General features: G+C 44.5%; 1 protein-coding gene and 1 pseudogene across 2 annotated transcripts in view; both read left to right on the plus strand.

Moving 5' to 3' along the window:
- ARHGAP6 (Rho GTPase activating protein 6) overlaps nucleotides 1–27,627 on the plus strand; it is a 468,278-nt gene that overhangs the window by 153,727 nt on the left and 286,924 nt on the right. The window lies entirely within an intron of this gene.
- LOC311614936 (claudin-34-like) lies at nucleotides 5,792–6,435 on the plus strand (annotated as a pseudogene). The gene has a single exon. The product of its transcript is annotated as a claudin-34-like (transcript).

A 27,627-nucleotide genomic window follows, 5' to 3' on the forward strand; every position in this document is an offset into this window, starting at 1 on the left:
AGGCACTATGGGCGGAGGTACTAACAAGGTCAGAGATGAGACTACAAACTAGTATGGTTGTGAGTCCCTGGAAGTTTGCTCTTCAGAACATTTACTTGAGTCCCCAGATTCTGAAGTGGAGTCAGCAATCTACAAAGAGCCACCACGGTTGGCATTGCCCCTTGAAATGTCCTCCAAATATAAAACCCCCTTTCAGCTAGAGGCACCCCATATTCAAATGCTCATCCTCACTTGTAACAAGTTTTATTTCTTGAATTGGAAAGCACGAGTGTCCTCTGTTAAAGCAATTAGGAGATCCAGTTAGATGCCCCTGGGAGCCTGCACTGTGAACTCAGAGGGTTATAGGAATTACACCGTGGCTATGTTGGCATGCCAACAAGTGGTCCTCCTGCTTTATGGTTCGGCATAGGCCATAGTGATAACATTTCCTCTTGAGGTAATTGAAAAAAAATTGAGAAAGAAATAAAGGCAATATCTTAGTGTTTGTCCCTGTATTTAACAGCTAAATTATATCCTACAACTAAAGTGATCAGAATGAACTTTTGGAAGGGGCCACTATTGTTGATAACTCTTCCCTGAGTCTCCCTGTGACATCAGCTTTAGGAAGACTTTTAAAAAAATTTTTATTGTTGAAAGTATTACATAATTCTCCTCTTTCCCCCATTAACCTTTCATCTCTCCCATCCTGTCTCCCCCACCTCTACCCCTTCTTACAGGCCTTCACTACCCTATGGTCTGTGCCCATGGGTTACGTATATATGCACGTGAGTTCATTGGTTGATCTCTTCCCTCCCCTGCCTTCCCTCTGAGGTTTGACAGTCTGTTTGATGCTTCTATGTCTCTGGGTCTATTTTTGTTCATCAGTTTATTTGTTCATTATGAGTGAGATCATGTGATACTTATCTTTCTCTGACTAGCTGATTTTGCTTAGCATAATGCTCTCTAGATCCACCCATGCTGTTGCAAATGGTAAGAGTTCATTCTTTTTTTTACAGCAGTGTAGTATTCCATTGTGTAGATCAGTGGTCAGCAAACTCATTGGTCAACAGAGCAAAATATCAATAATACAACAATTGAAATTTCTTTTGAGAGCCACATTTTTAAACTTAAACTTCTTATAATGCCACTTCTTCAAAATAGACTTGCCCAGGCCATGGTATTTTGTGGAAGAGCCACACTCAAGGGGCCAAAGAGCGCATGTTGCTCACGAGCTGCAGTTTGCCGACCACTGGTATAGATGTACCACAATTTTTTAATCCACTCACCTGCTGTCTTTGCCCCTTCAGTAGAGGTGCACTCTGTGAGCAGCTTTGGTAGCCACTTGCTTCCGCTGTGCTTTGTCACTGGTAGATGTGAGAGCAGTCTACTTTGTATGAGCCATGGCATCCCCCTTCTCCTTTGGCCTTTAGGGAGACTTGATGCAGGTAGGGGGCAAGAAGTAGGAGACAATCATTGGTGGGGGAGCTATGCTGCATGGATCCACCAGTGCGGATGTGTGAGTCTCTCACCCGGGGTCTACACTAACAGCCCCTTTGATGATTCCACAGGAAGCTGTCTTCCTTTAAACCAGTGATTCTCAACCTTCCTAATGCCTCAACCCTTTAATACAGCTCCTCATGTGGTAGTGACCCCCAACCATAACATTATTTTCATTGCTACTTCATAATTATAATTTTGCTACTATTATGAATCAAAATGTAAATATCTGTTTTCCAATGGTCTTAGGCGACCCTGCTAGCGATTCTCAACCTGTGGCTCAACCTGCCTCCCACACATACATCCTTCCTTCCTTTCTCCCTCCCTCCCTCCCTTGCTCCTTTCCTTTCCTTTCCTTTCCTTTCCTTTCCTTTCCTTTCCTTTCCTTTCCTTTCCTTTCCTTTCCTTTCCTTTCCTTTCCTTTCCTTTCTCTTTTTCTTCTTATTCCTTCCTTCCTTCCTTCCTTCCTTCCTTCCTTCCTTCCTTCCTTCTTTCCTTTTTTCTTTTCTTTTCTTTCTTTCTTTCTTTCTTTCTTTCTTTCTTTCTTTCTTTTCTTTCTCTTTCTTTCTTTTTTCTTTCTCTCTTTCTCTCTTTCTCTCTTTCTCTCTCTCTTTCTTTCTTTCTTTCTTTCTTTCTTTCTTTCTTTCTTTCTTTCTTTCTTTCTTTATTTCCTTCCTTCCTTCCTTCCTTCCTTCCTTCCTTCCTTCCTTCCTTCCTTCCTTCCTTCCTTCTCTTCTTCCTTCTTTCCTTTCAACCTCCCTTCCACCTTTCTTTTTCTTCTTTCCTTAATTCCTTAATTCCTTCCTGCCATTTATTCATCCATTCTTTTGTCCTTCCTTTCATACTTCCTGCCTTCCTTTCTTCCTTCTTCCATTCTTCCTTCCTGCCATCTTTCTAACCTTCCTTTCATCCTTTCTTTCTTCCTTCCTTCTTCCCTTCCTTTCTTCCTTCTTTCTTCCCTTCCTTCCTTCCTCCCTCCCTCCCTTCCTCCCTCTCTCCCTCCCTTCCTTTCTTTCTTTCTCCCTTTTCTTCCCCTTCCCCTTCCATTCCCTTCCCTTCCCTTTCCTTCCCTTCCATCCATCCTTGCTTCCTTCCTTTCTTTCTTCTATTCATCATTCCTTCCTTCCTTCCATCCATTCATCCATCATTCCTTTATTTTTTCCATCCTTTCTTCCATCCTCCCTTCATTCCTTCCATCCATTCTTCCTTTATTCCTTCCTTACTTCCATCCATCATGCCTTCCTCCCTTCCTTTCTCCCTTTCTTCCTCCCATCCATCATTTCTTCCTTTCTTTTTTCCTTCCTTCCTGCCTTCCATCAATCCTTCCTTCCTTCATTTCTTTTATATAAGATTTTTCTTTGAAAAAATATCTTTTTCTTGATTTTAGAGATAAAGGAAGAGAGAGAAACATCAATGATGACAAAGAATCATGGATTGGATGCCTCCTGCATGCCCCACACTGGAGATCTAGCTCACAACCCAGGGATGTGCCCTGACCGGAATAGAAACTGGGATCTTTAGTCCCCAGGCCAATGCTCTGTCCACTGAGCCACACCAGCCAGGGCAATACTTCACCTCTTGAAGACCTGCTCCCTGACTCTGGCCCTTTAAGAAGACTATTGTCACAGGCCTGCAGACCAGCCCTGGGAGCCATGGAAACATGAGAATGTTTGGTTTCCTTTATCTGTTACTGCTTGGCAGTGGCTACCATTTGTACCTCTGAGACGTCCTCCTCTGCCTTTTTGTATTGCTTGGGTAATGGTTGTACTTTATTTTCCTCCCTGGTTAAGAAAGCCCTGAGATTTCTCGGGGGTGGGGGAAGGCATTACTTTATTTAATCGTTTTATTTGCTCTGTGAACAGGTTAACTGCCATCAGTGGTCTTACAGGAGAGATGAACCCTAGCCACCTTCCTGCATTCCTTCCTTCCTTTTCTTCCCACCTGCTCTCCTTCCTTCCTTCCTTCCTTCCTTCCTTCCTTCCTTCCTTCCTTCCTTCCTTCCTTCCTTCCTTTTCCTTCCATCCTTCCATCTTCTTTCCTTCCTTTTCTCCTTTCCTTCCTACCTTCTCTCCATTCCTTTCTAACTTCTTCACTCTCTTCTTTCCTTTCAACCTTCCTTCCTTCTAATTTTCCTTCCTTCCTTCCTTCTTTCCTTCCATCTTTCTTTTCTTCTTTCCTTCCTTCCTGCCATTTATCCATTCATTCTTCAATCCTTCTTTTCATACTTCCTTCCTTCCTTTCTTCTTTCTTCCATTCTTCCAACTTTCTACCTTCCTTTCATTCTTCTATCTTTCTCTCCTTCCTTCCTTCCTTGCTTCCTTCCATCCATCCTTCTTTTTTTTCCTTTCTTCCTTCCATCCATTCTTTTCCTTCCTTCCTTCCTTCCTTCCTTCCTTCCTTCCCTTCCGTCCATCCTTACTTACTTCCTTTCTTTCTTCTATTCATCATTCCTTCCTTCTATCTGTTCATCCATCACTCCTTTCTTTTTTCCATCCTTTCTTCCACCATCCCTTCCTTCCTTCCATTCATTCTTCTTTCCTTCCTTCCTTCCTTCCTTCCTTCCTTCCTTCCTTCCTTCCTTCCTTCCTTCCTTTTATATAAGACTAGAGGCCGGGTGCACGAAATTCGTGCATAGGGGTGTGGGGGGAGGGGTGTCCCTTAGCCCAGCCTGCACCCTCTCCAATCTGGGATCCCTCTCACAATCCAGGACTGCTGGCTCCCAACTGCTCACCTGCCTACCTTCCTGATTGCCCCTAACTGCTTCTGCATGCCAGCCTCGTCACCCCGTAACCACTCCCCTGCCAGCCTGATAGATATCTATCCCTGCCAGCCTGTTTGCCCCCAACTTCCCTCCTCTGCCGGCCTGGTCACCCCTAACTGCCCTCCCCTTCAGGGTTGATCGCCTCCAACTTCCCTCCCTTGCAGGCCTGATGCCTCCCATCTGCCCTCCCTTGCTTGCCTGATCACCTACAACTGCCCTCCCTTGCAGGCCTGGTCCCTCTCAACTGCCCTCCCCTGCTGGCCATCTTGTGGTGGCCATCTTGTGTCCACATAGGGGCAGGACCTTTGACCACATGGGGGCAGCCATATTGTGTGTTGGAGTGCTGATCAATTTGCATATTACTCTTTTATTAGATAGGATAGAGGCCTGGTGCATGGATGTGGGCCAGCTGGTTTGTCTTAAAGGGTGTCCTGGATCAGGGTGGGGGTTCCATTTGGGCATGGGGCAGCCTGAGCGAGGGGCCTGTGGTGGTTTGCAGGCCAGTCACGCCCCCGCCCCCCCTCCCCGACGACCCAAGCAGAGGCCCTGGTTTCTGAGATTTATTTATCTTCTACAATTGAAACTTTGTAGCCTGGAGCAGAGCCAAGCTTCCTGTTCACTCAGTGAATGGGGCCATTTCTGTTTGGATATGTTTAATTCTATAATTGAAACTTTATAGCCTTGAGTGGAGTCCTAGGCTGGCAAGGGCAGGCAGAAAGCTTGGCTTCCTCTGTTGCCTGGAAAACCCAAGCCTCCCTCCTGCTCTCTGTGGCTGTAGCCATCTTGGTTGGGTTTATTTGCATACTCGCTCTGATTGTCTGGTGGGCGTGGCTGGTGGATGTGGCAGAGTGATGGTTAATTTGCATATTACTCTTATTAGGTAGGATTTGTCTTTTAAAAAATATGTTTTTCTTGATTTTAGAGATAAAGGAAGAGAGAGAAACATCAATGATGACAGATAATCATGGATTAGCTGCCTCCTGCATGCCCCACAGTGGGGACCAAGCTTACATCGGGGGCACGTGTCCTGATCAAGAATTAAACCCTGACCTCCTGGTTCTTAAGACAGTGCTCAACTACACCTGCTGGCCTGAAGCCAATCTTAATTATGTCTTTCAGCAAAGGTCCATAAGTGGAACTGCTTGTTTGAAAGTTTGTACATATTTTGATTGACTTTAGAGACAGGGAGGGAGAGAGAGAAATGTTGGTTTGGAGTTCCACTGACTGATGCACTCATTGGTTGATTCTTGTATGTGCCCTGATCAGGGATTGAGCTCTGCAACCTGGGCCTATTGGGAAGATGCTCTAACCACTTAAGTACCCTGCCAGGGTTAAAGTCTGTACACTTTAAGGCTTTCGGTAAATCTTGCCCAAGGACCCTCCACCAGCAGAGCATGGGGGTCAAGTGTCTCCATTCTCGAATATGGCATTTCCCTCTCCAATATAGCACCATTCACCTCCCCCACCCCGGGGGGGGGGGTGGGCAGGTTCAGGCTGTGGGTCCCACCCTCATGATGCCCTCTGTTGGTTTGCAGATCCCCTGGATACCTAGCCATGGCATTGTTCAACAAGGCCAATTGCCGGGCAGCGACGTTAGCCCTCAACATGCTGGGATGGATCTTTACCATGGTTTCCATGGGCCTGCCTAATTGGCGCACATGGTATATAGAGAACAGCCCTGCACCCCCCTGGGGGCTGGCCTGTGTAGGGATGTGGAAGGTCTGCACTTACCACCCCAATGGCCTCCAGAGCAGACCCATAGCATGTCACCGCTACACCTACAGTGACACCTACCTGCCATTGGATATCCTCCTCGCTCAGCACCTGCTGCTCGTCGCCAGCCTCCTGGGGCTGCTGGGGAAAGGGTTCATGGTCATGGGCCTGCGGAGAGTGTACACCGGACAGCTTCAAAAGGACACCATCAGTAATCTGTTCTTCACCTCCAAAATCCTGAGCATCATAGCTAGTGCATTTATCTTCATCGCTGTGCTCTGTAACTACCATGCTGTGCTGAATGAAGAGGGCATAGACTTCCCGCCCTCCTTCCACATCCCCTACAGGCCCGACCGGCAGGAGATTGGCAGCACCATGTATCTGGCGATTCTGGCTGCATTCCTAATGCTGTTGAGTGGGCTGTTTACCATCTCTTTCCAGCTGCCTCCAAAAGCCAAATATACCCCCAAGTCTCAAAAGTGTGAAGTTCCCAGTTGCGAAGGTTTGCAAATCCACGATGAGCAGTTTATGAGGGTGAAGTAACTATTAAATAGATACAAGGACTCATGACCTTGGCAAAGGTCATCTTTAGCAGCAAGTGGCCATATTCTGTTTTGTACAAATTGGGCTCATCAATTGGTTAAGGAACTTTCATTAAAAAAATTCCAAAGAAACCACTTTCCACTTGTCTTACTAAATCTGGTTTTTAATTATTATTGAGTAAACTAATGAACTGGTGCACGAAATTTGTGCCCACTAAAGGGATTAATTAGAAGAAATATTTTAATATTGCTATTTGCCATTCTCTATAATAGAAGTGTCAGAGATGAAAGAAAATTAGTAAAATGTATATGAAAATCTTCCTCCTGTCAGAGTCTGTGGCACACCACCGAACCCAGAGTCAAGTCCCTGCCACCTCTGTGGGCCTCAAAATTGTGGGAGACCCAGACCCAGCCACCCCTCCCCCTCCCATTGGGATACATCCAGACCCAGCTGGTCCCACCTTTGTCAAGCCCTGCAGGATGGGGGAGGGGAGCACAGCATCAGGTCTCCTGGCTCGGCACCAGGTTCAGGACATGGCCTGAGGTCCCCAGCCTGGGCCTGGATTGGGGGTGTGTGGCATGAGGTCTCCAAGCCTGGGCCATAGCGGGGGGCATGGCCTGAGGCCCCCAGCCTTGGCCTGAGCGGGGTGTGTGGCCTGAAGTCTCCCAGTATGGGCAGGGGTGGGGCATGACCTGAGGTCTCCCAGCCTGAGCCAGGTGGGGGGCTCAGCCTGAGGTCCCCTGTCAAGCTCCGCCAGTCAGTCATGTGGCCTGAGGTCCCCCTTCAAGCCCTGCTGGATGGGGGATATGGCCTGAGGCCCCCCAGCTTGGTGCCAGGGTTGGGGGCATGGGCTGAAGCCCCCTGTCCAGCCCCATGGGGGCGCAGCCTCAGGTCTTGCTGATTGCTCGTTAAGGCTCTTTACAGAAACTCGGCCTATGCTGTGGGCACAGCCATCTTGTGTACGGAAACCCTGCCTCTACTGTGGGCGCCGCCTTTGTGGTGGAGTCATGGTAAATTTGCATATTCCCTCTTTATCATATAGGATAATCAATGCTATACATCTACTGCATGGAAATGAGAGTTGCTGGGATTCTCACAGCTCCCTCTCAACCTCCCACTAAAAACAACCGGCCTGAGCTTCCAGGGCATGGCCTTAACTCCTCTCCACCACATGCACTTCCCCAAATGTGCAAAAGCAGCAGAGCGGGAGGAATCCCCCTTCCATGACCACACTCAACAGTGACCGCGCTTTTGCCACATTCGCTTTCTCTCTCCTTCCTTCCCCTCTAGTTTTCTTTCTCCTGAGAACTTTGATGCAAACCCCAGACTTCAGGTTCCTTCATCCCTTTGCACTTCCAGATCATTCTCTTAAAAAAAGGACATTTCTTTGCAACCCACAGGTTGAGAACTGCTAACAGGGTCGCCTAAGACCCTCGGAAAACACAGATATTTACATTACAATTCATAACAGTAGCAAATTTACAGTTATGAAGCAGCAAGGAAAATAATTTTTTTGCTTGGGGCTCACCACAACATGAGGAACTGTATTAAAGGGTCGCAGCATTAAAACGGTTGAGAACCACTGCTTTAAACCAATGGTTCTCAGTGGTAGACATTTAGCAATATCTAGAGGCATTTTTTATTATCGCAACTGCTGTGTGTGTGTGTGTGTGTGTGTGTGTGTGTGTGTGTGTGTTAATGGCATCTATGGGTAGAAGCCAGGGGTGTTGTTAAACATCCTGCCATGCACAGGGCTGCCCCTCATCACACATCTTTAGTGCCAGGGCTGAGAAACCCTGCTTCAGACCCCAGATTTCATGGTTTCGGAATGGCTTGCATTCAGGAAATAGCAAAAAGGTCAGCGTATGCATCTTAGGCCATGAGATGGATTTCTGCAGATGAGCTTTCTGTGACTTCTCAGGGGATTGTCAGTGATGCCTCGCCTTGGAAGAATGTATTATACGTTGCTTCTGACAGCCTTGTGAGGGCCTCCCAGGAAGGGTTCACCTCAGAGCTCTCATGACTCAGAAGCCGGAGTGGCTCAGGTGTTCAATTCTAGAAATAAATCCCCTTTTGGCTCACACTGTATTACTTGTTTAGAGTTTCACGTAGATAGCAGAGCACATGGAAATGACATGTTTGCTGTACTTTGAACACCATATGTTGAAATGGCTGCAAGAGCAGCAAGCTGTTTTCTTTTAATATATTTTTATTGATTTCAGAGAGGAAGGGAGAGGGAGAGAGATAGAAACAGTCAATGATGAGAGAGAATCATGGATCAGCTGCTTCCTGCACACCTCATACTGGGGATGGAGCCCATAACCTAGGCATGTGTCCTTGACTGGAGTTGAAAATGGGACCCTTCAGTAAAGGCAAGGCTTTTCAGTGAGACAGATACTTTATGGAGGGTAAGGGGTGTGGGAAGTGTTTGCTGTTTTGCATGGTAAATGTAAGCTGCCTTCTCAATGCCCACGTGGGATGCAGGGAGTTTTTTGGTGGGTCACCTGCAGCTCAGGAGAGAGGACTAGCATGAAGGTGTTATGTTGGACGAATTAAGACCTACGTCAGTGGTTCCCAGCCATGATTGTATTAGATGCGGGGAGCCTTTAAGATTCCAGATGTAGCCTGGCTGGTGTGGCTTGGTGTGTGAGCATTGACCAATGAACCAAGAGGTCATTGGTTTGATTCCCAGTCAGGACACATGTCTGGGTTGTGATACCCAGTGTGGGGTGTGCAGGAGGCAGTCAATCAATGGTTCTCTATATCTATGAGCTTAGTTGTTGTTGTCTTTTAAGGTTTCACATATAAGGGAGACCATACAATATTTGTCTTTTTCTATCTGACATATTTTACTTAACATAATGCAGTCTTCACATTTGTAGGGTGAGCCCTGAGAGTTGGGTGTTTGTGTGTTTTTTGGTTTTTGCAATGCAATGCCTGACTTAAACTTAGGTTGCTGAGGCATCAACTTCGAAGAATTCTATCTCAGTAAACACACCAGCAGCCACATGGCTAGATTAAGAGCTAGGCTGCCTCACCCCAGGTCCTTTGTTTCAGATCTTGGTTAATTTCAATACCTTCCCATTTGGGCTAATCGCTTGTTTTCTCTTCCTATACTTTAAATTTCCACTCTGATATTTGAAACCCACCAATAAAGACTGAACCCATGAAACCCTAAGACCCCATCCACTAGCTATCCCAGGCCAGGCCTGCACTCTCATTCTCTCCCTCTCCCTCTCCCTCTCCCTCTCCCTCTCCCTCTCCCTCTCCCTCTCCCTCTCCTTCTCCCTCTCCCTCTCCCTCTCCCTCTCCCTCTTCCTCTCCCTTTTCCTTTCTGCCTCCCTCCTTCCCTCCTCTTTCCTTCTCTCCCTCTCTATATATTCTTGCTGTGTGGCCCCAGGTGTGCTGTGTAATTTCCAGGTCTTGTAAGTAACAAACCTGTATTTTTTCAATGTTTCCTAATGCTTATTGCTGCAGGGTGTCTTACAGTCATAATAAGAACCACAAGGGCTGGTCCAGGCACAACATTTGGTTATTGATAGGCTTAAACCAGTACAAAACATTGTGCATCCCCCCCCCCCCCAACTTAACATCCAACTTGAGGGAAGTGGGGTGGTCCCATGGATCAGGAGTGAATTTGGTGGAATAATAGCAAGAAGACAAAGGAAGGACAATAAGAACTTGAGTAGCTAACCCTGGAATCCAGGCTGCATAAGGAAGGTGCTGAAGTCAGGAGGGCGCTGATTGCCTGGGAGAAAATCAAGGGAAGTGGAGCAATTGGAGGCAGTGCTCAAAACCTAAAATATCTCGAATTTAAGCCGTAGCTGGTTTGGCTCAGTGGGTGGAGCGTCAGCCTTTGTACCAAAAAGTACTGGGTTCCATTCTGGTCAAGGGCACGTACCTTCATTGCAGGCTCCTCCTCGGTCTGGGCCCTGGTCAGGGGTCATGCAGGAGGCAACCAATCAATGTGTTTCTTTCACATTGATGTTTTTCTCTGTCTTTCCTTCACTCTTCCACTTTCCGTAAAAATCAATGTGAAAATATTCTTGGGTGAGGACTAACAAAATAATAATAATAATAATAATAATAATAATAATAATAATAAAAATACCCCCCACAACAAATTAAAAAACACTCACCTTTGCATTGGGAACTGTACATACCAACCAAACCCTTTATGTCAATCACAAATTATTTATGCAAATTTTATTGTTTTAAGCTAATGCTTGGCAGAATCAGCAGCCTTTAAAAACACTTTTCTTGCTAGAACCAGGTTTTCTTGAATTGTGATTGTGTTTGTATATTTTGTTGCTATATCTATAGATAACATTCTTCCTTAAAGATTATTTATTACTAAAGGCCTGGTGCACAGATTCATGCACCAGTGGGGTCCCTCGGCCTGGCCTGCACCCTCTCCCAATTGGGGATCCCTTGGATGATATCAGAGAGCCAGTTTTGGCCCAATCCCCACAGGCCAGGCTGAAGGATCTGACCCCACAAGTGCACAAATCTCTGCTGGTTTTGGCCTGATCCCCAGAGTCTAGGCCAAAGATCCCCACCAGTGCACGAATCCATGCACCAGGCCTCTATTATGAATATGAGATCTTTGTTTAATCTCTTCCTGCCCTTCCTCTTCTCCCTTTCCATCTGAGATTCATCAGTCTGTTCCATATTCCATGCCTGTGTGTTGAGCGTCTGCCCCATGGTGGTTAGTGCGCATCATAGCTACTGTTGAACGGTCTAAAGATCACTTAGGCATATATATATATATATATATATATATATATATATATATATATATATATCCATCTGTAGAAGTGTCCACTTGGAAGCAGCCAGGGATCCAAGGCAGAGGTCAGCAAACTGTATGTACAGGGCCAGAGAGAGTAAATACTTTTGCAGGCCAGAAAGTCTCCGCAATAGCCACTTGACCTTGGCTTTGTAGGCCAAAAGCAGGCATAGGTAATACATGAATGAATTGTGGCCATGTTCTAATAAAACTTTATAAAAGCACAGGCTGTAGTTTGCTGATACCTGCTCTAACTTAAAAAAACACTCCAGCCCTAGCTTGTTTGGCTCAGTGAATAGAGCATCAGCTTGCAGACTAAAGGATCCTAGATTTGATTCCAGTCAAGGGCATATGCCTGGGTTGTGGGCTTGGTCCCCAGTAGGGAGCATGCAGGAGGCAGACGATTAATGATTCTCTCATCATTGATGTTTCTATCTCTCTCTCCTTCTCCCTTCCTTTCTGAAATTAATAATAATAATAATATATATACATATTTTTAATTGATTTTTTATAGAGAGGAAAGGAGAGGGAAAGAAAGCTAGAAACATCGATGAGAGAAAAACATTGACCAGCTGCCTCCTGCACACCCCCTACTAGGGATGTGCCCGCAACCAGTGCACATGCCCTTGACTGGAATCAAACTTGGGACCCTTCAGTCTGCAGAACAATGCTCTATCCACTGAGCCAAACCGGTTTTGGCAATAAAAATATATTTTGATAAAAGACTCCAGTAGGTTATATAATCTTGTGGGAAAGTCTCCACAAGTTCATATTTTAATTGGCTTAACTTTTCAATTTTGACTTTTAGAAAACATTTATTTATACCATAGTTTATTATGACCATGTAGAAATGAAGTAACTTGTAAATGATAATGACACGTGGAAAGTTCTAACTACCGATGGGTTGATGGAAACCTGATAGGTCAGGATGGTACAATGTATATCTGATGGTTGTCATTTTAATGTCCTTGAACTCGCAAGCATGTGCTTTGAGTCTTGAAGAAATGTGATATCTGTCATTGTAGTGTCAATCCTTTCACCCCAGTCATCCATAGGCAAAAGTGAAAGAGTGTGATTCTGTGTTTGTTGTACTGATACTTGTATTCTAAAATATTTCCTTGTGGAAATTCAGTGTGTTCTAGGAAATCTAACATTGTACTGAAAATCTGTTCCCAGCTTTTGGAGACTCTTCATTAGTAAACACCTTAATAGTAAAATATGGCTTGATCAAAAATAACTGACAAGCCGAAACCTGTTTGGCTCAATGGATAGAGCATCGGCTTGGGGTCTGAAGGGACCTGGGTTCGATTCCGGTCAAGGGCATGTACCTTGGTTGTTGGCATATCCCCAGTAGGGGGTGTGCAGGAGGCAGCTGATTGATGACTCTCTCTCACCGATGTTTCTAACTCTCTATCTCTCTCCCTTTCTCTCTGTACAAAATCAATAAAATATGTTTTTAAAAAAATAACTGACAAAATGTCAAGACTCAATGTTGCTATTGTGTTTTATTTTAATTTTTTTATTGAGTTCAGAGAGGAAGGAAGAGGGAGAGAGAGATAGAAACATCAATGATGAGAGAGAATCATGGATCCGGCTGCCTCCTGCATGCCACCTACTGAGTATCAATCCCGCAACCCAGGCATGTGCCCTGACCAGAATCGAACCTGGGACCCTTCAGTCTGCAGGCGATGCTTTATCCACTGAGCCAAACTGGTGAGGGCTCAATGTTGCCCTTGTGATTGAGGAGACAAGCTTAAATGGGAGGATACTTCTCCCCAAATAAGTGAATATTCCTTAAAATATCAATCAGAATTATGTGGCTTGTCTCTGTAAAGTATTTAAATACTTACTATTGAGCTTTATTAAATATTTACTATGAAGGTTGCCAGTCCCTGATGTGGTGTGATGTTTCAATCAGGGCCCTGAAGAGCTATTTTTGACCAGTCATTCTTTGGAGTTAAATGTGTGTACGTTGGTAGGACAGGAAAGGAATGGAATGTCAAGTTTTTGCCAACAGCTCTTTTGGCTGAAAAGAAGTTTCTCAGTTCTTTCTTTTCAGCCTGAGTCACATGGAGAATGTATCCGAGGAGGGGCATTGAAAGAAGTGAAAAGCAATTAAGGAGGGAAAAAAAGGCTTCCATCCACCTTGGTCTGATTTCCACTGGAAAATTGTTCCTGGTAGCATCACTGGTTACCAGTGTTTTCTTTTTAAGGCGTAAGGACTGAAGTGTTTTTCTGGAGCATGCCCAAACGGAATGGGTCTTATTTAGACCTCATTCTGAAAGATGATACCAGAGAGCATGATCTGCTTTTCTCACTATGGACACAGAAATTCTCATCAGAGGGGTCAGTTGGGACAACTTCAGGGAATAATATCTGAAGGGATCCTTTTATTCCAGATGGTAGAGAAAAACAGAATGTATGAAAATGATTAACCTCTGAATGGAAAAAATGATATTGAAAGTTTATTTAGAAGTGCTACTTGAATATCCTATATAATAAAGAGGTAATATGCAAATTAATCATCACACAATCACAAGATGGCTGTGCCCACAGCGGAGGCGGGGTTTCTGTAACAAGATGGCTGCACCCACAGAAGAGGCGGTATTCTCATAATGAGCAATCAGCAGGAACCTGAGGCTTCACGGAGCTGGGCCGGGGCAGGGAACCTGAGGCCATGCTCCCTGCCTTGTGGGGCTTGATGGGGGATCTCAAAGTCTGCCCCTCACCCCGGCCTGGGCTGGTGGACCTCAGGCTATGCCCTTGGCCCCAGTGCCAGGCCAGGGGACCTCAGGATGCACCCCCTGCCAAGCGGGGCTTGACCGGGGCCCTCAAGGTGTGCTCCCCGCCCTGGGGCCAGGCTGGTGGACCTGAGGCCATGTCCCCCACCCTGGTGCCCTGCTGGGGGGCCTCAAGCCACACCCTCCTCCCTGATGCCAGGGTGGAGTACCTCAGACCATGTCCCCTGCCCGGCGGGACTTTACAGGGGACCTCAGGCCTTGCCCCCTTGCCTGGTGGAGCTTGATGGAGTACCTCAAGGCATACCCCCTGCCCTGGTACCAGGCCAGGGGACCTCAAGCCATACCCCCTGCCTTGGTGCTAGGCATACCCTCACCTGGCAGGGCTTGACGGGGGGTTGGAGGGGATGGCTGGGTCGATATCTCACCCAATTGGGGTGGGGCCGGCCTGGTCTGGGTCCCCTGCAATTTCAAGGTGCATGTACAGGTGGGTGGGGACTTAACTCTGGGTCCCATGGTGTACTGCAGACTCTGGCAGGAGAAAGATTTTCATATACATTTTACTAATTTTCTTTCATCTCTGTCATTTCTATTATAGAGAAAGGGCAAATAGCAATATTAAAGTATTTCCTCTAAGTAATTCCCTTTTAATGTGCATGAATTTTGTGCAGCAGACTACTAGTGTATAACAAGTGTCTGATGCTGACCCTGTTCCCTCTGTATGAGGCAATGGCTGAACTTGAACATGGGGTGATGGAAAGTGAACTCTGCCCAACATGTGACTAGATCTTCCATGTGCAGCATTCATTGGGCACAGCAGGTAGTACATGTGTTCTAGATCTCATGCTGGTGTGCTTTGGAATGGGCATGCCTCATCCTAGGCATTGCTCTAGCTTCTACTTTAATTAATATATATATATAATTTTTTAATTTCTTTATGGATTACGGCATTATATATGTGTCCTTATTCCCCCATTATCCCCCAATCTCCATTAATGCCCCCACCCAACTGTTGTCTGTGTCCATTGATTATGCTTATATACATGCATACAAATCCTTTGGTTGATCTCTCCCCCTTACCCCCACTGTCCCTACCTTCCTTGAGGTTTGACATTCAAATTGATGCTTCTCTGTCTCTGGATCTGTTTTTGTTTATCAGCTTATGTTGTTAATTATATTCCACAAATGAGTGAGATCATGTGATATTTATCTCTCTCTGCCTGGCTTATTTCACTTAGCATAATGCTCTCTATCTCCATCCATGTTGTTGCAAATGGTAAGAACTCCTTTTTTACTGCAGCATAGGATTCCATTGTGTAGATGTACCACAGTTTTTAATCCACTCATCTGCTGATGGGCACTTAGGCTATTTCCAAATCCTAGTTATGGTGAATTGTGCTGCTATGAACATAGGGGTGCATATATCTTTTATGATTGTTGTTTCTAGCTTCTTGGGATATATTCCTAGAAGTGGGATCACTGGGTCAAATGGGAGTTCCATTTTTAGATTTTTGAGGAAACTACAGACTGTTCTGCACAGTGTCTGCACCAGTCTGCATTCCCACCAGCAGTGAATGAGCGTTCCTTTTTCTCCGCATCCTCACCAGCACTTGTCATTTGTTGATTTGTTGATCATAGCCATTCTGACAGATGTGAGATGGTACCCCATTTTTATTTTGATTTGCATCTCTCAGATGATTAGTGACTTTGAGCAGGTTTTCATATGTCTCTTGGCCTTCCTTCTGTCTTCTTTTGAAAAGTATCTATGTAGATCAGTTGCCCATTTTTTGGTTGGGTTGTTTATCTTCTTTTTGTTACATGTATGACTGTAAATTTTGGAGATTAAACCCTTATTGTTGATATCATTGGCAAATATGTTCTCCCATGCAGTGGGCTTTCTTGTTTATTGATGGTTTCCTTTGCTGTGCAAAAGCTTTTTATTTTGATGTAGTCCCATTTGTTTATTTTCTCTTTAGTTTCTATTATCTATTTTATTGTTGATGGTATTACAGATATCTTCCATTTCCCCCTCCTCCCAGTCCTTCCCCCTCACCCCAGGTCTTCACTACCCTATTGCCCTGTCCATGGACTATGCATATAAGTATATACGTTATTTGGCTTATCTATTCTCATCCACCAACCCAACATTGAGGTATGTTAGTCTGTTCCATGCCTCCTTACTTTAGGTCTCATTTTGTTGAATAGCTTCTACTTTTAATTCCAGTTTCTTAACCTCAGTGCTCTTGATATTGGGGCAGGCTGAGTCTTTACTATGAGAGCTGTCCTTTGCAATGGAGGATGCTTGGGGGCATCCCTGGCTTCTACCCACTGGATGCCGGTTGTACCACTTTTCCCACCTTAAACCCTCCCCATTATGACAACCAAAATGTCCCCAGACATTACCCAATGTCCCCTGGGAGGCAGAACACTTGGGTTGAATACCACTGATCTAGTTTGCTACTGTACAGCCCTGGGTTCTGTATCATTTAACTGATGTTCTAAAGAGCATTGCTGTCCTAGCCCACTGGTTGGCAAACTCATGAGTCAACAGAGCCAAATACCAACAGGACAACGATTGAAATTTCTTTTGAGAGACAAATTTTTAAACTTAAACTTCTTCAAAATAGACTCACCCAGGCTGTGGTATTTTGTGGAAGAGCCACACTCAAGGGGCCAAAGAGCTACATCTAACTTGTGAGCTGCAGTTTGCCGACCACAGCCCTAGCCGGTTTGTCTCAGTGGATAGAGCGTCAGCCTATGGACTGAAGAGTCCCGGGTTCAATTCTGGTCAAGGGCACATGCTTTGGTTGTAGGCTCCTCCTGGCCTGGGCCCTGGTCAGGGCTTGTACAGGAGGCAGCCAATCAATGTGTTTCTCTCACATTGATGTTCCTCTCTGTCTTTCACTCTCTCTTCCACTGTCTCTAAAAATCAGTGGAAAAATATCCTCTGGTGAGGAAAAAAGAAAAAGAAAAAGTAGAAACAAAAGAGCATTGCCTACATCCCCACATACTCTGGGCTTCTGTCTGCACATTTGAGCCCAGGTTTGCATGGAGTGGTAGAGGGAAGAGGTCACATGGGTAGGGTGTGCACACATCTAGATTTTTATAGGATAATCATGTTTTTGTCTGTTGCCCAGATATAATTATTAAGTAGCATTACCCTAAAGAGTGTCCACGTAGGGGTCAAAATTATGCAGCTTCCTAGCAATGTGGCCATTTGGCTCTCATGAATGGGTACATTTTAGGAGCTCCTAAAATCTCAAAAGGCATTTCTCCTCTGGAGAGGTCTCTGAATCCTTCCTGTCCAATTTTAGAAGCCTGGAAGTTTAACCACTTCATGCTCATATGGCCTACAGATTGAATTTTTTGCAAATTCGGGGTTTTTGTTGTTTTTTTTTCCCAAAATGTATTTTTATTGCTTTCAGAGAGGAAGGGAGAGGGAGAGAGAGAGAAACATCAGTGATGAGAGAGAATCATTGATTGGCTCCCTTCTGTACACCCCATACTGGGGATTGAGCCCACAAAGGCAACCTGGGCATGTGCCCTGAGTAGAATCAAACTGGTGACCTCCTGGTTCCTGGGTCACCGCTCAACTGCTGAGCCACACCCGGCTGGGCACAAATTCACTTTTTGACCAAGTAGGCAAAGTGAACTCAGACAACAAGGAAAAGAACAGTGCTCTTAAAAGAATGTTCTTTTTTTTTTTTTTTTTTTTTTTCAACAGAAACAGATTTTAAAGTTCTAAGTAAGAAGGAGTTGCTACTGAGTTTATAATGGCTTTTATATTGGTTTTTACAATCACACTATTACTGGGATCAGGCTTCCTGCTTGGAAAAGTGCTTTGCAATAAATACTTCAGACAGAAGAGAACAAGTTTATAACAGACTGGGCTACAATAGAAGGGAGTTGAAGAAATCAGAGGTGGTTTAAAAAAGCAATCTTCCCTTTGGTCTTAAGAAGAAAAAATGTTTTTCTTCTTCAATAAATCCCGTCACATGTAGAAAAGACTACTTGTTAAAGCCTTGAGTGGACATTTGGATTGTGTAGTTCCTGGTGTGTACCTTTGCAAATAAAGCACACACAAAAAATCTCCAGGTAGTAATATGCACTCCACCCGCAATCAGAACCAGCCTCCCACCTGTAAATATGAAGGCTAGATGTTCAGCCCATAATGAATGCAGAGTAATTATGTGAGACCAGTCCATGGAAAAGTCAGCATTCATTGGGTGAGCTGCACCTCAGTACCAGCTGCTGTTAGATTTTTAAAGTAATACAAATTCATGGGAACTATTGGAGATGTTGGATAAAAATCTCTCTTCCTCCCCGTACTTTTTATCCTCTCCTTACCTCAGATAAAACCCTCGAGGTCAACCTGGGCATGTGCAACCTGGTCAACACATTCCTTCTTCCAATCTCTCTATCTGCACACTGTGATGTTTTCTCCCTGAGCACATCTGGCATCAAAATTGTAATGGATTTCGTCTCTAGCACTTTAATGAAGGTTGTCTTTTATCTCCAATTGGATTTCAGTAGACTTTACTTGTTAATCCTCACCCGAGGATATTTTGCCATTGATTTTCAAGGAGAGTGGAAGAGAGAGGGAAAGACAGAGAAACATTGATGTGAGAGAAACACATGGAATCAAACCCAGGACCAAAGGGATCGAACCTGGGACCCTTTAGTTTGCAGGCTGGCGCTCTATCCATTGAGCCAAAACCAGCTGGGACAATTTTAGTAGACTTTTTAGGTATTTCCTGGATCTTGTTGAACTTCCATATTGGCTGTAAACAATGAGTTGGCAAATATGCCATATTTCCCTGTGGTTCTCAGTCCAGTAACCTCCCATTGGAACAATCAACTCCAAAAACAGTCTTAACCCAAAATATAGCCCTGTGCAAACTTAGGGAAACTGACTATAGAAAATATGCTGGAAGTATCTGTTTTAAAATGGTTGAATTGAAGTGGACTTTGGAAAGCCTAATTAATACTTTCAAATTATATACAATACTATCTTAGGATATAGTGTTTGAGGAGGGAGTGAGTGTGGCTGTATACATGGTGTGGGAGCCCCTTCCATGTCCCGCATGGTTCAGGGTTCCTATTCAGGGTTCTGTGTTCTGGAGAAGGCAGCACAAAAATTGAAGAAGGGCTAAAAAAGAGTTAATTTGGGAAAATGGGGGGCCAGGTGGGAGTCCAACTCTAGGGGGAGGACTACTGCTCTGGCCTTGCTATCCCTTTTATTGAGGCTATGGGAAACACCCATATCTTTTAGGCAGGAAATTCCAATAATAGACAATCAGCAAGAATTTACATATGATTAACAGTTGGAGTTGCTTTAACTATCAAAGTCTCAACTAAACAATGAGTGATTAGCTCCAACCATTCAGAGCAATTCAGATCAATTAAGGTTGACCAGCCTTCCTGATTCCCTTTTCACATTTTTCTATTAGTGACAATATTTGGTTTCCTGGCACAAGGTAAGGGGCAGCAAACAGGAGATGTGAGCCTCTTTACCCTGCTTTGTAAGGAAACATTCTGTGATCACCTGAGTCTTGGCTGAATAGAACAGATTGAGGTTTCAGAGGGGAAGGGAGTGATAGGGACAGGAAGAAATTAATCAAAGAACATATATGCTTACTAGAGGCCTGATGCATGGATTCGTGCACCGGTGGGGTCCCTGGGCCTGGCCTGTACTCTCTTGCAATCCAGGACCCCTATGGGATGTTGGAGGCCCAGTGCATGGATTTGGCCTGATCCCTGCAGGCCAGGCTGAGGGGCCCCACAGGTGCACGAATCCATGCACTGAGTCTCTAGTATGCATATAAGATCTTTGGTTAATCTCTTCCCGCCCTCCCCACCCCCCTTCCCTCTGAGATTTATCAGTCTGTTCCATGTTTCCATATCTGTGTGTTGAGCCTCTGCCCCATAATGGTCAGTATGTGTCATAGCTACTGTTGAACGGTTGAAAGATCACTTAGGCTTTTATATATAGATAGATATGCATAACCCATAGACATGGGCCTGTGGTCAGTAGGCTGATGGGTGGAGGAGGGAAAATTGGGGGGGGACTTCTATAATACTATCAGCAATTTAAAAAAGAATGATAGGAGCAAACAACTGGGAAATCCGTCTCATATTAGTGTTCTGAAAGACTAAAAAGAGGCCTAAAGAGCATAGTTTGGAGTTGCCTAGGTTTAGAGTATTGGTATTACAGAACTGTATGCCAATTAAGAGGCTACCCATCCCTGCCCTTGTCCACAGACCCCAAAGTTGCCTTTCTTTAACTGTCTTTCTGAAGAAAAAATGTGCTAGCATTTTTCCCAAAGAAGGATGTTCTTCACCATCTTTAATATAAACATTATCACCAAAAGAGCTATTTGGGGGGCACCAGCTATACACGAGGAGCTTAATTTTAAGTGCTGTGGACACTGAGAAAGATGGAATATGTCTTCTCCAATAAAAAGCATATGATCAAGGGGAGGAAACAGGACAGAAACAGAGAAAAAGCACAAAAAGATTTAAAAAAAAAAAGCACGTGCTAAGTGTTCAGTGATGATGAATGACTTGGCTAAACAATAAAATGAAAGGCTACAATTTCAATAAAGACATAAAAGGAATAAAAATACATTAAAATAGGATGGCGATTTTCTTTTACCCATTAAGAATGACACACTGACTTCCAGTATAGAACTGAAATAAGAGTGTCATATACATGGTAGGGAGAATTTTTCTCCCATATAAAACAAGTGAAAGTATTGGGCTAGTATAGCAGTTCAACAGTCATAAGTGTCCCAGGTTCTCTCTGTTTTGCTATTCTTAGTGCTAGTTTTCATATTCTAGGTTGTCTCATGATCACAAGATGGCTGCTTAAATCCAACCGTCATGCCCATATCTCTGACAGAAAGAATAAGAAAGAAGGGAACTAAACTGGTCATCCTTGCTGAGACATAATTCTTTTTTTTAAATCTATTTTTATTGATTTTAGACAGGAAGGGAGAAGGAGAGGGAGAGGGAGAGGGAGAGGGAGAGGGAGAGAGAGAGAGAGAGAGAGAGAGAGAGAGAGAGAGAGAGAGAGAGAGAGAGAATAATTGATTGGCTGCCTCTGGCACGTCCCCCCTTCTCCCGCCCCCCACTGTGGATTGAGCCCACAACCAGTACATGTGCCCTTGACTGGAATTGAATCTAGGACCCTAAGTTCATCAAAAGGTATATACTAGAATCTTCCTACCAGCACTATTTATTGATAACACAGGCTGGTAAAATGTCTTCTAATAGTAGAAAAGAAAGGCAGTCGTGTTTTATTCATACAATGGAATACTTCTCAGTAATGAAGGAAAAGCTCTACCACATGCTATAACATGTGATAGTGATGGAAGAAGCCAGACAGAAAAAGACTGTCAGCCACCGGCTTCTATTGATCTAAAGTTCTGAAAAAGACAAAACACATCTATGGTGTTGGTGGTTAAGCTAGCACAGTGGTTGGCAAACTCATTAGTCAATAGAGCCAAATAGAGCCAAATAGCAATGGTACAACGATTAAAAAATTCTTTTGAGAGCCAAATTTTTTAAACTTAAACTTCTTCTAATGCCACTTCTTCAGAATAGACTCGCCCAGGCTGTGGTATTTTGTGGAAGCGCCACACTCAAGGGGCCAAAGAGCCACATGTGGCTAGCGAGCCGCAGTTTGCCGGCCACAGGAGCCGTTACTTTTAGGGGCTAAAGATTGCAAGGAGGTTTTCGTTGTTTTGGGCAGTCATTATACAGGGGTTTGCTTGGGCAAACACACTGAGTTGTGCGTTGTTCTACTTGTACGGTATTTCAATCTGGAGTCCTCCCCCCATTAAAGAGATGGGAACATCAGTGCTGTTCTCAGCCAGTTTCTATGAAAGTGTTTTTCTTGGAAGATAACCACCCTGGGCTGCACAACAAGCCTGGCTCTTTGTTTGAGTCTGTGTTTGTATTCTGGTCTCAGTAACAAGTGGAATACATTTGCTGTTTCCAGCTTTGCTCCATAGCCTGTGTGGCCATCCTGGTGGTCCCAGCCCCAAGTGTCCCCAGGGAGGATAAGAAGGTTGTGTCTAAGCTACAGTGGATTAACCCACTCAGCAGACCTGTGCCCCTGGGCTTTCTAGTGCTAAAGCGAAGGCTGCAAGGTCAGCGCATGTGCCATTTATGGACCCTGAAAAGGCGATCTGGAAGGAAGTTGGTTTCTTTTTCATTTCTGGTGAGCGTTAACTTGGTGAAGTTGTAAAGAGGTGCTGGAGGCTGTCTGCCTCAATTGCACTCTTGAGTTCTGGCTGGCTGCCCAGTCTTAGGTGGGAGGCTGGCTAAGATGTGCGCACTCTGAAACATCAATTTTAAATTTTAAGAAGGATTAAAGTTTTAGTCAGCAAAGCCAGGGATTGAGGCAGGTTTTAAATGAGAAGGTCAGAAAAAGTAGCTAGGTCTTTTTAAAAATATATATTTTTTATTGATTTCAGAGGAAGGGAGAGGGAGAGAGAGATAGAAACATCAATGATGGATCAGCCACCTCCTGACGCCCTGCACTGGGGATCGAGCCTGCAACCTGAGCATGTGCCTTGACCAGGAATCTAACCATGACCTCCTTGTTCATAGGTCGACCTCAACCACTGAGCCACACCGGCCAGGCCAGTAGCTAGGTATTTTAAAAGAATCTCCCAAATTCTTGGCTAATACATTAAGTTAAATTTGCTTCTTCACATGGATGCAAAGAAGGAGTTATAAAAGAAAGAATAATATTAAATGCTAAAAATGAATAAAAGGAAAGTACTAATCCAAGTATTACAGTAACTGATGGCCATACTTTAAAAATGGCACTGCTAAAAACTAAATTTGGATATTCAATCCAAAAGTTCTGGTACATACATAAGATGTACTTCTTTCATATTTCCATCATTATCCAAAATCTATAATTTAAAACTGTGACATCATTTTTATGTATCTGAGATTCTAGACTATATATATGTGTGTTGTGTATGTATGTATGTATGTGTGTGTGTGTGTATAACCACATGAAAATATGAAAATATATAACCACATATGTCTATATATATGTGTGTGTGTACCAGTATATATATGTTTATATATAGCGACATTCATAAAATTTTAAAAAAATGATCATCTTTCAAAAGAAAGAAAAAACAACTAGTAAGTGATGAGAAGGAACCACAGCTGACTGTTTATGAGAAACTCAGCTACAAGGTCTGGTCACTCCTCAAAAAACCTTTTTTTTTTTTTTTTGAAAATCCAAACATCAGTCTAGGAGAAGCCACAGAAAATGGCATGGCTCGCATTTTTGTGGAAAGTAAGATCCGGCAGTAGAAGGCAAAGTGATACCCATCCAGCTACTTGGGCCCCAGTGAGTGGGTTATCCCGCTTCACAGAGGGCTCTTCCTTGGGGAAATAACTTCCCTGTTCCCTCCCTTGTCTTCTAAAAATTTTTTTTTATCCATTTCAGAGAGAGGAAGGGAGAGAAACATCAATGATGAGAGAGAATCATGGATCAGCTGCCTCCTGCACACTTTATATTGGGGATGGAGGCTGTAACCCAGGCATGTGCCATGACCGGGAATCAAACCATGACCTCTTGGTTCGTTGATGCTCAACCACTGAGCCACACCAGCTGGCCCTCTTTTCTTCTCAACAGTCCCAGGAGGAGAGTGGAGCGGGGTGGGGGGACTGGGGCCATTATAACAAGGGTGCCATTGCCAAGCTCTTGTAGGCATAAGTTCACTGGGCTTCTTGCTTTGGGGTTTAAAGTATTTGGAGAATGTTGTCTTAGGCGAAGCAAGGTACTCTGCGCCTTGGTGCCCCCTTAGTGTCGAACCACCCAAGAGTTAAGTCTCAGGCCTGCTAACAGTTGAAGCGGGGTGAATGTGCAAAGATGGAACCCACAGTTATCACAGGACTTTGAGTAGCATCTGCTTATTTCATGAGAGACCAAAGTGGACAGTCCTGCCTCCTAAATCCTGTGTAGGCTGATGTGCCCTCGAGAAGCCCCTGTTCTGTGAGCCATGTTTACCTGTCAGCCATGCTGAATTGCCTTGCAGAAGGCCCTGGAACATGCTTATTCTATCACCTGAAATGTCAGCCTTGAGATTGGACAGCATCTCTGTGATGTCCTGGGGACTTTCCTTTCACAGAGGAGCGATTTATTCTTTCCTGAGGGCAAGGATTATGATTATAAAAGGTTTTGCTTTTCAATATCACTTTATAGTGTTCTGATGATAACCATGAGGCACCTGCGGCATTCAACAACTGGGCATGGGAGTCAAGACTGGGCATAAGGAAAGGATTCTTTGGCTAAATCACCAGGTTACCTCAAGCAGCGGTCACTGCCATGGCAGTGGATTCTAGCTCAGGTTCTTTCTAGAAGTGCTGGTGCTATACCCTCCCAATGCTGACTGTTCTCATCTCCCGCAATCCTAGTTAACAGCAGCATTCAACAGCCATTTCTCCAGCGGTTGCTGTGTAGTTGGCATGGGCCCAGGCTCTGGGGGTAAAAGATGTGCATGACAGCCCCTGTCTTTGAAGAGGACAGTGTTTCAGGAGGAAACAGACAAGATAAATGCCCTCACAGAGGCCTGACCAGAAGGCTAATACATCCTTTGAATGGGGAGGGGTCTATAGGGTCCAGGAAACCCAGATAGGCCAGTGGGAGACACAGGCAAAGAAAACATGGAAGAGGTGGGGAAGGGAGGTGATGGATGTGATGGGGGAAGAAAGATGTTACAGATGGAGGGAGTTTACCCCTTGACAACACAAACTCACATTCGATTTGTGGCCCAGAATGTCAAAGGGCTTCTCCCCTGCCAAGAAGCCAAGAAGGTGGTGGATGGCTGCATCTTGGAATGCTCTGAGCATCCTGCTGGTTGTAGAAAATGGGCTGGATTTTGGAATACCTTCCAGAATACCGACTGTCTGAACATTTCGTATCCACGTATATATGTCCATACAGCCCAGTCACAGCCTAGTGAACAGTTTCTTCTATAAAAATAAATGGACCGTTAGCAGCTCAAGTTCACTTCCTCCGAGTGGCCTAGAGTTTTGGAGATAAGGTAAACTTCTCAGACTCCAAGGGCCAAATATAGATATAGATACTTTAGAATCTTCTATTTCTCTGGTGCCAGGGCACACGGTACAGTGTGGTCTCAAAGTGACTTTGGTGCAGATGGGTGCAAACCCAGTCAGGTTTGGAGCGAGGGCTACCAAGGAACAGCGTGTGTCTGAAAAGCAGGATTCAACCTGCAAGGCGAAGACACAGGGAAAGCTTTTTATCCGATAGAACTTAGAAAACAGGGAGGGGAAAATGCTTTGAACAGGTGCTTTGAGAATAAATACAAACACAACAAGGCGGTGTTTGCTTTGGTTCCGATGATATTGCTCCGGAAGAAATGCGGGTGTGTGTGCCTTTCACAGACCAAAGGAGTCAGTCCCAGGTGGAATTACCCGGGACTGCCAGAAATAACACAAATGTGCCTCCGGAAGCTCAGATGTGTGGCATAGCTGAGTCCAATTTGGGTTCTGTTTATCTGTCTTCTTTAACACCATTGATGCAACTCAATAATTGAGATGTTAACAGAAATGAATCTATGGAGGATATAGTTCTCCTTAAGACTTGTAAAACTCCAAGAGGGAGAAGATACAAACCAAGAGTAGACAAAATTAAGCGAAATAAAGTGCTGTTTTAGTTTTCTAAATTGGGGTCAGCGAATATTTTCTGTAAAAGACCAGATATACCAGGCCATTGAAAGTAGCCATAAACAGCCCCCGCTGGTGTGGCTCAGTAGATAGAGCATCAGCCTGTGGACTGAAAGGTCCAGGGTTCTATTCCAGTCAAGGGCACATGCCTGGGTTGTGGCCTTATTCCCCAGTGGGGGGGAGGCAGGAGGCAGCCAATCAATGATTCTCTCGCGTCATTGGTGTTTCTATCTCTAACTTTTCCTTTTTCAAATCAATAAAAATATATATTTAAAAATTTTTTAAAAAGTAGCCATCAACAAATGCATGCATGTGTCCATAGTGGTGCTCCAATAAGACTTTATCTGTGAGTGCCAAAATGTGAATTTCGTATCATTTGCACTTGTCATGAAACATCATTCTTCTCTGGATTTTCCTTTCAACCGTTTAGAAATGTAGAAACCAGCTGAAACCAGTTTGGCTCAATGGATAGAGCGTAGGCTTGGGGACTGAAGGGTCCAGGGTTCGATTCCGGTCAAGGGCATGTACCTTGGTTGTGGGCATATCCCCAGTGGGGGGTGTGCAGGAGGCAGCTGATCGATGACTCTCTTTCATCGATGTTTCTCTATCTCTCTCCCTTCCTCTCTGTACAAAATCCATAAAATATATTAAAAAAAAAAAGAAAAAAAAAAAAGAAATGTAGAAACCATTCTCGCCGATCCCTGTGCCAGATCTGAGAAAAACATCTCCCCGCGTGTGTTCCCTTAGAGTAGACAAAACAAAAAACATTGGAGCGCAACGCGTGTTTTTTTCCAGGTTTCTGTAAATTACTTCAATAATGAGTTTCCACCCTTGGTATGTCCCTGGATCCGTCTATAATGCTTCGTGTCCCTGTAACGCTTCTACCATCCATCACCGCTGCACTTATTAATCCCTCACCCTGAACTGAAACGCTGGGGACAGACGTCAGAGGAAAAGAAAATATTAGCAGTAGAAAGTGGTACAGAAGCTCCTCTATTTATGGAATTTCAACTTGTGCACTTTGGAAGACACAAACAAAGCCATGCTACAGTCACGCCCTCTGGCTCACTCCTGGTCACCAAAGTATGTTAAGAGGCTCTGAGCTTTTTGTCTCTGCCTGCCCCCCGGCCCGGCCTTGCCTCCCAGTGCACCTAATATTCACTGTCTTTCTGCTCGTTGCAGAGGCCTTTGCCAGTAACTCCATCTTGTATGATATCCTCAGAGGAAAGGGAAGAAAAAGGTGCTAGCAAGAACTTGCAGAAGGAAGTAAAATAAACACCAGTTTTTCAAAGTTGAAATCGGTCAGAAAAATCGTTGCAAGTCCTCTGCCAGGAAGAACAAGTTTGAGGACAAAAACCTATTCGTGCATCTGAAGAGAAGTTCTGTACCTGTGTTAAAATACTTAGTAAGCATTAGCCAGGCCGGTGTGGCTCAGTGGTCGAGCGTAGACCTATGAAGTCTGAGGTCATGGTTCGATTTCCATTCAGGGCACCTGCCCGGATTTCTGGCTTGATTTGCAGTGAGGGACATGCAGGAGGCAGCTGATCGATGATTCTCTCTCATCATTGATGTTTCTCTCTTTCCCTCCCTTCCTCCTTGAAATCAATAAAAACAGTTTTAGAAAAATAAATAGTAATCATTACTACAGACCTTATAGAGACCAGGCATTTTTCTAACTGCCACACACACACACACACACACACGCACACACACATTTCATTCTCACAACAAAGGTGGTGATCAGCAAATTATGTCATAGGATGATTGATAAAGCAGAGAAAACATTGTGTTGCTGGGGGTTGGCCTCATAGGCCTGACTGTCATAATCCAGGGGGAGGGTGGCATCCAGTGAGTCACGTCACTCACTCAGACATGGTCCCATGAGT

Source organism: Pipistrellus hanaki (genome assembly GCF_964339955.1).
Source record: "Pipistrellus hanaki genome assembly, chromosome: X".
Classification (NCBI taxonomy): domain Eukaryota; kingdom Metazoa; phylum Chordata; class Mammalia; order Chiroptera; family Vespertilionidae; genus Pipistrellus; species Pipistrellus hanaki.